This window comes from Dermacentor silvarum, chromosome 1 (genome assembly GCF_013339745.2).
Source record: "Dermacentor silvarum isolate Dsil-2018 chromosome 1, BIME_Dsil_1.4, whole genome shotgun sequence".
NCBI classification, from domain to species: domain Eukaryota; kingdom Metazoa; phylum Arthropoda; class Arachnida; order Ixodida; family Ixodidae; genus Dermacentor; species Dermacentor silvarum.
Window position 1 is genome coordinate 270,957,521 of NC_051154.1, and position 12,276 is coordinate 270,969,796.

The 12,276-nt window shown below is 42.4% G+C and overlaps 1 protein-coding gene across 1 annotated transcript in view; it reads left to right on the forward strand.

Moving 5' to 3' along the window:
- LOC119440408 (nose resistant to fluoxetine protein 6) overlaps nt 1-12,276 on the forward strand; it is a 539,389-nt gene that overhangs the window by 244,295 nt on the left and 282,818 nt on the right. The window lies entirely within an intron of this gene.

Here is a 12,276-nt window from a genome sequence, read left to right on the forward strand (position 1 = left end):
GAACTTTTTCAGCTTAGTAGCTTTGGTGTGTTTTAGTTTTAAAGTTAAAGCCAGTCGCATTCAATATATGTACATTTCCTAGAAATCCTGAATCACAAGACTGGTTAGAAGAAAAGCATATCAGTACCAGCGATCTGCATTAGTGCACGGTTAACATATGCATCAGTTAGCGTTTTTTTTTGCAAGGTGGATTGCCCAATTTCTCCGGCAAGCAAAATGAGCCTTCATACGCAAGTTCTACAGATAGTCTAACGAAAGTCTAACGAACAGCTTGCGAAGACTTCCCCAAAACGAATACGGAGGGAGCATTAGCTTGGCTTCAGGAGTGTTTGGGGAGTTCTAAGGCTATTACTCAGCTTGTACAAGCAAGATTGTAGACAACCTCTTGGCTTGAACAAGCCCAAATGTAGACGTCTTCTAGATGGGTTTGTGCTACCAGGGAAGCCTTCAAGAACCACTCTTCTCTGTTCAAAACATTGTTCGGGACAGTGATTACCATCAGAGTTTATCGCTGATGCGTGCAATGGGCTTTTACCTCTGATCTTTTCAACACAACCGGGAATCGAAGGCCAAAAAGCATAAAATAGAACTACAGTAAACCGCATGGATATGCATAACAACGTGCAGTGGCACGCTTTTTTTGTTGTTTTGTTTTTCGTCAAATTCCCGTACGACATTGCAAGCAGCCCAAGCACGCCGTCGCGGCGTCGAACGCTGCTTTGAGCACCGTGGGTCACAAAATGACACAGCTATACTGCATAAATAAGAAAAATTCACTTACGTGCGGCGTATGTTTTTCTGGCGCGTCTGCACCTTGTATTGTTATCTTAGCAACTTGGTAACTGCAAAATGCATTGTGCTGACAGTGCGTCTCCACATTCGCTGCAAGATCGAATAACGCAATGATTGCACGCATTGTTTGTTGCGGTCACAGCACAGCAGAATGCATCTTTGTACCTAATATCTACACTGAATTAAATTATATTGCAAATACAATAATTTCCATGCGATGTGTACCTTCAGAGCACTTCGGCAGTCGCACTTCATTACTTGCAAACCAGCAACAGTAAAATGCACTGTGTACAAAATGAGTCTCTCTTTCCGTATTCTCTGTTAAAAGGATGCCCGGTATGAAATAATACAATCTCACTCTGACTGCTAAGGCTATATAGCATGGTACAGCTTCAGAAAAACTTAGGAATACGTACCAGGCGATACTTCCAACACGGGTAAACGTCGCAATTAGGTCCTCGGATCCGGCGGGCTCCATTTTAATTTCCGCACTGGCGATCGCGCTCGCGCTTGGCGTAGGTGTTTCTCGTTGTCGGGCCACTGGTTTAAATGCGCATGGTGTCACGCCAATCACCCCTAAGTGATCAAAATTATCGATAACAGCGACTGAACTGTGCAAAATTGTCTGGAAGGTAGTCGCAGTACCTGTTGAGAAGCTGTCAGGTTGCGGCGAGCTCTCGTGGACCCATGGATTGACGTCACGGTGCGCTCCACCAATCATCGATGCGAGCCGGATTTGCCGCGCGCCGCCCAGTCGTAGCTCGGAGTTTTTTTGCTAATAACGCGTTTGTGGTTGCACCATGTCAAATTTCTTGTCGATTTTCGTGTTCAGGGTGTTCGAAAGTATCAAATGGTGCTTATACCTCAATTTTTTTGGAAACCTGTTCAGTTTTCCTTTAAGTACGGGTACAACGGGCGTCACCCAATTCGAGTGGTTGACTGGCAATATTACACCCAGCGACACTAACCGGTCAAGTTCTTGCGATACTTTGTCACGTAGAGCATATGGAAAAGGTCTCGCCTTAAAGAATTTGGGAACAGCGTCACCCTTCAGCAGGAGGCTGGCTGGTGGTCCCTTGATCAACCCCAAGGTTTCCAAGAAAACGTCCTGGTATGTATCGCGAATGGAATTGATGCTGTGGCAGTTCACTTGACTCGCCGTTGCCTCGTCTTTGCATGTGACTCGTAGTACCGGAACGGCCTCTTGTTCCAGGAGGATTAGCAGGTCTCGGCCGCACAAGCTTGGTCCGGGGCAGTCTAGAACCATGCATAAGGGAACAGTCAACAGAAATATCATGGTATTTCACACAAAGTTGAAGCTCGCTCATCACCGGCAATCTTGCATTGTAGCAGGATAACTTCACATGCGAAGGCTTCAAGCTTGGCTAGTATTTGCGATGTTTATCAAAAAGCTGTCGCGATATTACGCACACCGGGGAACCCGTATCTACTTCCATGGATAAATCTACGCCTCCCCAACTAAACGTCCGTCGAATTGGTGGCTCAAGAGCATTCTTTTGTGCTGACGCCAACGTCCAGATTTGCGCACTATTGCTGCTGTCCTCTTCTAAAGCACCGTCTTCCACCGCCAAAGCTTTCGCATGAGGGACTCGCCAATTGGTGGCAACATCGTTACCATCGCGGCTGCAACACATTTTATCCAGATGACTCCTCTGACCGCAAGAGTAACCCCTGGTTTTAATCCATCTGCAGCTGCTGCTGTCATGTCTAGAACTGCCACACCTTCCACACTCCAATCGCTCTGCGCTTCCCATGCTTGATCTCGATGGTAGCTTGCGACGTGCTTCCACTTTAAGCACAGGCGGCACCTCTACACCTAGGTAGCACAAACCCATCTAGAAGACGTCTAAATTTGGGCTTGTTCAGGCCAAGATGTTGTCTACAATCCGGCTTGTACAAGCTGAGTAATAGCCTTAGAACTCTTAAGCACTCCTGAAGCCAAGCTTATGCTCCCTCCGTATTCGTCTCGGGGAAGTCTTTGCAAGCTGTTTGTTAGACTTTCATTAGACTATCTGTAGAACTTGCATATGAAGGCTCATTTTGCTTGCCGGAGAAATGCAATCCACCTTGCAAAAAAAAAGGTTCACTAATGCATATGTTAACTGTGCACTAATGCAGATCGCTGGTACTGATATGCTTTTCTTCTAACCAGTCTTGTGATTCAGGATTTCTAGGAAATGTACATATATTGAATGCGACTGGCTTTAACTTCAAAACTGAAACACACCAAAGCTACTAAGCTGAAAAAGTTCAGTATAATGGTCTAAATGCAAGCTTTTGCAAAGGCATAAATATTAAAAGCAGCCACATAGATTCCACAGTTTGTAATAAAATCTGTGAAGGTATAATGTTGAGAGGCCGTGTGCGACATGCAATTTCTAAAGTGCTGTTCACTTGCAAAGTGTATTAATGCTCTTGCGAGTCTATTCCTTTCTGAAGAATATTATTTGAGTGCATGAATGACATTGTTGCCATATGTATGTATACATGTTTGCATGTCACAGATGGGCTCTCACTATTATACCTTGACAGATATCATTACCAAACTATGAAATCTATGCAGCTTTTAATATTTATGCCTTTGCAAAAGCATGCATTTAGCACATAATACTGAACGATTTGCAGCTTAGTAGCTTTATGTTTTTATTTTGAAGTTAAAGCCAGTCACATTCAATATATGTACATTTCCTACAAATCCTAAATCACACCTCTGGTTCCAAGAAAACAATACCAGTACCAGTGATCTGCGTTTGCGCATGATTAATTTGGGTATACTGCTAACACAAGCAAAATTCATGCAGCACACAAGGGTGTTGAATGAGGCACATTGTAAAATGCCTCTTCTATAGCCAGCATTTCATAACAATTTCAAGAGGCAGCTAAATCAGCAAAATACAAAATTTTATTCCTGCAAATTATGTATATGTGCTTTCCTTGCTTTGATTCTGACTAAATATATACATAGGAAATGAATGGCATGTAATTTGCACTGATTGACTAGACTGCATATATTATGGATTGCATGTCTAGAAAAACTGACCCACATCTTAACAGGACTAAGGAGGAAGAAAGGCATGTCAGCTGGCGGCAGGTCCAGTATGTATCCTTTGAAGAATCTGCGCCAGTCAAAAAAAAGAAAAAAGACCAGACTCACTTGTTGTAAGGTCAGTAAAAGCCAAATGCTTAGCATAAACATAAGAAATAATCTCTACATAATAGAAAAATTAGTGAAGACACCTTGTTTTCTCTCGGTGACTACTGTTAAGGGCATGTAATGCACACACCACTTTCAAACATTATAGGACTGATGCACTCATGATGCATAGTTACTTGTTTTAAGCCTGACCTTTCAGTGGCTGTCCTCACAAGACTGAACAATGGCATAAGAGAAACAAATACAACACATAAAAAACTGCTTAAAATCTGCAGGCATAAGCATATAGTGTCAGAAGACAAGTATATTTCATTATATAATTTAAAATACCCTTTTCACGTTCACCTAAAGCATCTCCCATGTCATTTTGCTGCCTGGAATAAACAATTATAGCTTTCTTTTACACTGCATCTTGTAAGCAAGTGGCCCTGAACGCCAACTCTACTTGGGGTTCCCAGAATTTATTGTCTAAAGTAAAACTCTTCAGAATGTATACAAGTTTCCCTATGGCCACAGTAAAGCATGATGTCACAACTGCATGCATAGATGGTCCTTGGAAGTTATCTGGCCATTGTGAACAGACTGATGTAAGTAGAGTTTAGAAACCCAAGTCAAAATGTTAATCCCATACCATGCACTTCTGATATAGAACCAACAGTCGATTTTAATAAGATGTAAACATGCTACATGATGCTCACTCAGTTAAAAACATAGGTATATTTTAAATTTCTATATAAAAACTACCTGAACACTAAGCTTAATGTAACATGCTGACTTTTTACCCGCTCGCAAACTGCAATTCTTCAACCAGGCAGTTGCTGCTTGGCGAATGGCATGGGTCATCACATTTTCCCACGTGGTATTGCTATGAATAGCTTCTGGTATACCAAACCATCTAGTCAAACAGTGCAAGTAGCACGTGTACACGGTATCAGCAGTTGTGGCTGATATCCGAACCATTGCTACATACGAACAGATCTGTAACTCATAAATAAAATTTGTGGAACATCAGTTCTATGGAACTGCAAGGGGGAGGAAGGCTTATAAAAGAAAGATATTCACCAGACTTAGCTACACTGGATGGATAATTTTTTTTCAAATGTGTTCATCTGCTTTTATTTATTTTTTCATTCAAAACAGCATGGATTTTGTGAGTAAGAGTCACTGCACTTATGCCCAGTCAAACAGCAGCCCTCTAAACTTACCTTCCATGACACTGTAGACATGCACGTCCCTGAAGCTCTTTTTCCGCAGCTGGCTTAAAGTCTAGCTTAAGTTTCCACCCAAGCTGTCTGAAAATAGTGGGTAGGATGCCCGCAGTAAAGCTTCTTAAGTACCGGCCCCCCATAACAGAGAGCCGTTGTGTCTGAAAAAGAAAAAAAACATAGTGGAAGAGAACAAAAGGGATTCAAAGCCCTTTACACAATGGATTCAAAGTATACACAATGCGGATATGTGGACATATACACAGTGGCTACATGAAGGCAGGTATGAAATCCCCAGAAAAGGTAAGGCAGAACAGCAAATGACACTAGATGATTATGCATTCCAGAGAAATTATTACTGCAGCAATATGTACACACAAAAACTGCCGATGTAAGCAGCCATAGTATAAAAAAGTAATAACTGAAACTACTGCGTATACAACTCAAAAACATGAAGCCACACAATTTCAATAAAACAATGAAGTCAGTTTAACATGCATATAAAAGGCATTAGTTAGAGCTGGCACGAGTTATTTATAAAAATGTGCTCATGTAGTCAATTCATAACGCTTTTACTTACAAGGTGTCATCAGAAAGCAGGATTGTAATCTGCTCAGATTCTGATGTGGTCACGGTTTTTTTGTTCTCCAAGGGCAGCTTGTAATCAGCCACTGCCATTCTGCCAGTTTCGTTGGGAACACTGAGAGCTGCTAGGAGCCTTTCACCTTGATGTCTTATAGTCTTCCCATGTCTGTCATTAGGATGTGAATGTCTGAAAGCACCTAAAAAAGATAGACAAGAGTCATGCAAACTTAGACAGCTTGGACGGTAGCTATATAACATGTTGCACGACGCAACTTCTACATGCATAACTATGCTCCTATATAGCTGTACATGTTCGATCCTGCTCTGCTCGTTGCAAGTCCCATCCAAGCTTTTGGGAACTAGTGCCATCATTCCCCATCTGAGGTGCAACCTGGCTCAAGATTATGTCACTTTGGTTGGTATTCTTCGCTGAAATCGTGGCCTCACTGCACTACGGGTAGCATTCATCCGTAGAAATGCTTGCATTGGGCAGGCTGTCATACTTTTGCTGTTCAAGGCCTTGGGTACTACAAAAAATGAATCAAAGTGTATCTTATACAACGGGCAACAAGGGAGTTAGCACACAGTCTCATTTTGTTTTTGTGCGCCGTTTTGATTTTGGATAACGTAGGTACAGCGCAACAATTTTCGTAAGGAAACGATGAGACAGGAAAGAACGCTGGTACAGTGTACTACATAACGCAGGTACAGCGTTCTTTCCTGTCTCCGTTTCATTACAGAAGTTGTTGCGCTGTATCTACGTTATTCAGTATGAACCAACGCGCCCAAATCAAGCCTGTTGTTGCTTTGCATTTGTTCTTCACAAAATGAATGCAGCAGACGTATATAAAACGCACGTGCTTACGTCTCGATGCAATCAGTCGGGGACGCAGATATATTATTCGCATATAGTGATGCAGTTCTAAGACCATCAACGAAGTAATATAAGTCAATAAGCGGCATAGCTCGCGTTTATATAATTACAGCACCAGCTTTAAAAATTCGTAACTTTGGACCACGAGGAAACTAGGCGGCGACTCCGCGAGAAGCGGTTCCCGATGTAACAATTTTAGCACGGACAGTCGATGCTAACGGCAGCGAATTATCCCACACATATATTATTCGCATCTAGTGATGCAGTTCTAAGACCATCAACGAAGTAATATAAGTCAATAAGCGGCATAGCTCGCGTTTATATAATTACAGCACCAGCTTTAAAAATTCGTAACTTTGGACCACGAGGAAACTAGGCGGCGACTCCGCGAGAAGCGCTTCCCGGTGTAACAATTTTAGCACGGACAGTCGATGCTAACGGCAGTGAATTATCCCACACCAACGAAAATGTAATCCCAACCTGACGAGCTTACATATTTTGTCCGTGACATCGGACGTGCCGCGAGGAAATTCGAAACAATAGCCGTTGCATGTGAAACAATCAAACAAGAGGGTCATGGTGCTACAATCGTACGACAGAGCTTTCAAAAGAGAAAAACTTGAACCACTTACCAAAATGATGCTGAGCCATCAGCGCAGAAACACAGAGAATGCGATGTGCGCACAAAACCAACCCGTTGAATCCTTTGCAAAGCGCGGGCGCTCGGCCATGCGCGCCACGGCAAGCGCGAACGGAGACAATGGACAGGTGAAAGGAGGCGCGGGAGAGGTAGCGTTGGAAGCGGCCAAGCCATAGTAGCGCACCAATTGCTGCGCTGCGCCATGTTATACTAGCTTGTGAAACTTCGTTCAAAATGTTTAATAAAAACTTTTACGAATTGCGTAATAACGGCACACATTTTTATTGAAAGGTTTTGTTGTATTGCCATCACGGTGTAAGAAGATAGGTGCTCCGACGGCGCGCCCGCGCTAGGGTGCCTCGATGCTAGAGTGTACTAGAATATGGTCGAGTGGGACGAGCGGCTGGGGTGGCGCGTGCTTTGCCGTGAGGCGTCCGACGTGGAAAAATACTGGGGCGGCGCTGCGGTCGAAGTGGATTTGGCCGCATCAAGGTCGCGCCGTTGGAAACTGCTGGCGATACTGCTCGGCAGGGTCATTCGTGCTACTTCGCGCGCTGGTATTTGCGTTCAGACCGCTCAAATGGGGTTCATAATTGCATATGACATGTATTTATGCCTTAAGAATAAATTACTTTCTTTCTCTTCTTTATTTATTTTTTATTATTTTTTAATACCGCTCGGTCATTGGGCGTGCATTGCGGCCGCAGTGTCGGCTTTCATTCTACTATGTTATTGTACGGTTCCCTTCGGAGAAAAAATATTTTTCTCGTTCTTCAAGCAGCATGTATCTCTCGTGTGTATTGTTGCACATAAAGTTTTTCATCAGGAGGTCCTGCGAAACGCAGAAGGAGAATGATATGCAACCTTCCTGCTTGCCGCTTCAAACAAATAAAACATAGCTGCCCATCCGGCGCCTTGTCCTCAGATTTACGGGAAGTATTGTTATAGAAAAAAAAAAAGCTGCAGCGCAACATTTCATTCAAATTTTCGCCTTTCTCGCGTAACAGAATGCGGAGTAATCGTTAAGGGGTCATTTATTGCAGTCGGACCTCGAGCGCCGAAAACGGTTTTAGTTAATTAAATCAAATCAAAGGGGAATTTTATTAGACAATAATATAAAAAATACGTACAAAGATATTTGGTCCCACAGCCTAATGCGGCCATTCTATATGCTAATATTTGGCCGTAAGCCGTACGTGGATTTTTTTTTCAGCCGATACTTCAAAAAAAGAAAAAAGAAAAGAAAGCCTGCGCGGTAGCCTAATTAGTGGCTATACAGTATAGTGGATACGGTCTTGAGCACGCGGGTTCAATCCAGGTCGCGGAATTCGATGGGAACGAAATGGAAAAAGACTCGTGTACTTCTATTTAGGTGCACGTTAAAGAACCCCAGGTGGCAAAAACTATATAAACCGGGTGCCTCAATGATATCGTGGTTTTGCCACGTAAAACCGAAGAACTTGCTTATATTAAAAAAAAGAAAAAAGCAGGTGGCTGCGTTCTTCGGCTTATTTCTGGGGGTGTCAACAACATAAATTATTCTCGAGTCTGATTTCCGAGAAAAACATGTTACGTTTATCCTACGTTTCATGCATATATGTAATGCCGTTCCCAAATGTATGACCGCTTAACTCGGCAGCTTGTATATTATAAACAGCTGCTTTCAGTTATTCGGTGCACTATCATAATGACCCTAATGAAACAATTAAAGGAACGGCATGTCTCACATACACGTAGAGATATGTGCAGATCTGTTGCGTTCGTTGAAGAAGATAAGTGTGGCACCACACGGGGCACTCAGTTTTAATGGGTTGAAAACACGGTGAGACTGTCAAAAATCCTTGTCTGAATCAAGTTAGCAGATTTACAGGCTGCCCTAAAACGGGGCGTTTATATTAATCGAGAGCTAGGAACTTGTTAAGCAGGACTTATTACCACCCGTCCGTTAATTCTCTCAGGAACTGCGCCTCTGCGCAACAGCCACCACTCTCCGGCAGCACAATCATTCGAATGACAGTCCTCACTTGCATGCAGTCACTCACCTTTGAGACTTCAATAGTGCTGTTATGGGTTACATTCAGATTCAGATTCAGATTTTACTGGTTCCAAAAAAGTTTTCACAACATCAATAACATACTACGGTGTACTAGAATAGTACACTGTAAACATACAGACAAGGGTCCCAAAGTGAAAGAACTGTAGTGGGACCCTTGGTAAATAATACAACGTGGTCCCAGTGAACCACAAATATCCATTGGATGTACCACAAAAGACCAAATATCCAAGACATTTAACGACGTCCAGTTTACATCTATAGTATGTTCGACTAGTACGTGGCAGTCAAGGGTCATCCAGAGGACGTCGAATGTCCTTATGATTTGGACATCTCTTGCACATTCAAAGCTCTCGTGCATTGATCGTACATTGTGCGTTATGAGTCGATGCACGCACTATGCCGCAGAAATACAAGCAAATTGTCTCTAATGCCTAACAATGGGAAGCTAGGAGAGCAAAAGCATTAAATTAATTATTTTGCAATTTAGCACGACCTTTGCACGCACTGCTGGAGGTCTAGTAACGTTGCTACCGGACACCGCGCGCAAAAGCCAATACTTTCGCCATTTTTTCGCTATGCTTTCGGTCTCGGTTACGTCATTTTCTTTCTCATACAAAGATGCTTTATTTTTCAGTTATATCTATTAGTACATCGTTGAAAATACGTAACCTTTAACTTGCTGATGTATTACGACACTTTATAGAGAAAAAAAAGAAGCTTGAACTCGCAATAGCTTTGACTTCGCATCGCCACTGATATCAATTCAGCAACACGCGCCTCGATGCAAGTGCGCAGCAATGTTCCGGGCGCGAGCAGCGTGTGCTTTATTTGTGTCTTTTCTACTTTTGTGCGGTTGACCATGGCCCAAGTACGCATATACTAGGCAGAACTGTACAGTTGCGTGCTGAAATTTAGAGCTGTGCTTCTGACTGCTATTTGTGGTACGTTTGTTCGCCTTGCGGAGCGCTTACGAGAATGTTCTGGAGGCAATGTTTTGATGGTTAATTTTCGCACATGTTTGTATCGCTTGGTTTCCAGCGTTCCTCTTCAAGTGTCAGGGATATTTCTCATTTGCAGTGCCTATCTCTATGTCTCTGGCAGCATTATGTTATTGACACTTTTGTGATCTGACCAAGTTGCCTATCAAGATGAACATTCCATCACTGGATTCTGCTTGCGTGGAATTTATTTTACCATATATTTTTCAATGCAGCGAGAAAGTACTGGCTTTCTATCTTGAATCCGATGGCCCCATAAGCAGGTGCTGGCAAGCAGGCCATGCACTTTTGGTCATTAATTAGTATGTGATACTACCTCTTACTAATCAGTTTTATTCTTTTTAATTATAATTGTGGCACTGTGCCTACTAGTCATTTTGTGCCTACTCGTTACTTGTGTTTTAATAAAGTTTAATTTTCCATAATCTGTTTTTGATTACGTTCTTTTTTTTCATTCTTTTTTTTTAGATCCGCGTTTAACCTGTTTGTATACAGCGAGAACGTGTAATGGATAATTTCATACATGTGCGTGGCTGGGGGTCGATCATTTTTGTAATACTCCTGTCAAGCGGACAAGTTAAGTGCACTTACGGAGAGTGTCACTCGGCTTAAGTGCACTTTGTCAAATCTAAACGTCGCAAGTGGAGTGTCACTCGCTGCAGAGTGTACTCCGGTCAAAGTGCGTTCACGGAACGCACTTTGCTGGCCGAGTGCGTAGCCTCGTCGCCAGCGTTTTCAATGGTATAAAATGTAATGCATAAAAAAAGGACATATAAGTTCATTTTAGTGGTTGAACACCTCTTGCACACAAATAATAGCCTAAAACGCGTTCATATTCTGTTCGAGCAGGATCAAATGCCGCCTCGTCGCACGCCGCTATGTCGCTCTGGATTGGCTAGGCATTTTTCTTGGCCGGCATTGACTTGCCACACTCTTGAATAAAAAATATTTTCGTTTTTTGTTGAAAAAACATAGATTAAGTTTGTTTTAATTAATAATACAGCGTAAGAGAATCCCTTTTTAGAAGTACTTTTCTTTTTAATCTACGTTTTCACAAAACGCGCTCGTAGTCTGTCGCCATTTTTTTTACTGCGAGTGCACTCTGTTTTCCTGTTTAGAACCGCGTAGCCTAAAGTGTCACTCAAGGTCCCGAAGTGCACTCCCCGTAAGTGCACTTAACTTGCCCGCTTGACAGGGGTATAATAAAGCTTTATCAGTTGTATAAATAAAAAAGTAACATTGGTATGACATTATGAGTTTCACTGGTGTGCTTTACCTAGTGCTTACTGAACTCAATATTTTTCATTTATTCATTGCAGGATTTGTAATGAAGCATAATGATCAAAATGCGGATTTACGGTTTTCTTAGTGCAGTTTTCGCATTTTGATGAGCGATAGAACTATATATAAAAGTTGACAATCACTTTAGCGAACACTGAAGAGGATGAAGGCAGAAGCCTGCGCACTCACGAAGCATTAATTAAATTATTTGTCATTTGCATGCGTTGTTACTTCTATTGTTTTTTCCTACCAAAGTTGTGGGCTCGAGTGCCTTAATTACATGTGCCTTAATTAACTCCGTCATAATTAACACCAATGGTTGCGGGCTCTACTCCCACCAAAGGTCGAGGGTTTGAGTGCCTTAATTGTATCTTAATTAACTTTGTCTTAATTAACACCAAAAGTCGTAGGTTCGACTTCCACCAGAGTTCGAGTGCCTTAATTAACTATGCCGTAATTAACTTGCCTTAAGTAACTTCGCTCTAATGAACACCCAAGGTAGTGGGTTCGACTCTACCTTCACCATGTCAATTGGAATCCAACTTTGAGATAATTTGGAGATGTGGCCGGTTTGCCCATATCTCCAAGTGGTTTCGACTCCCAACAAAGGCCGTGGGTTAGAGTGCCTCAATTAACTCTATCTTAATGAACTGTGCCTTAATTCGCTTCA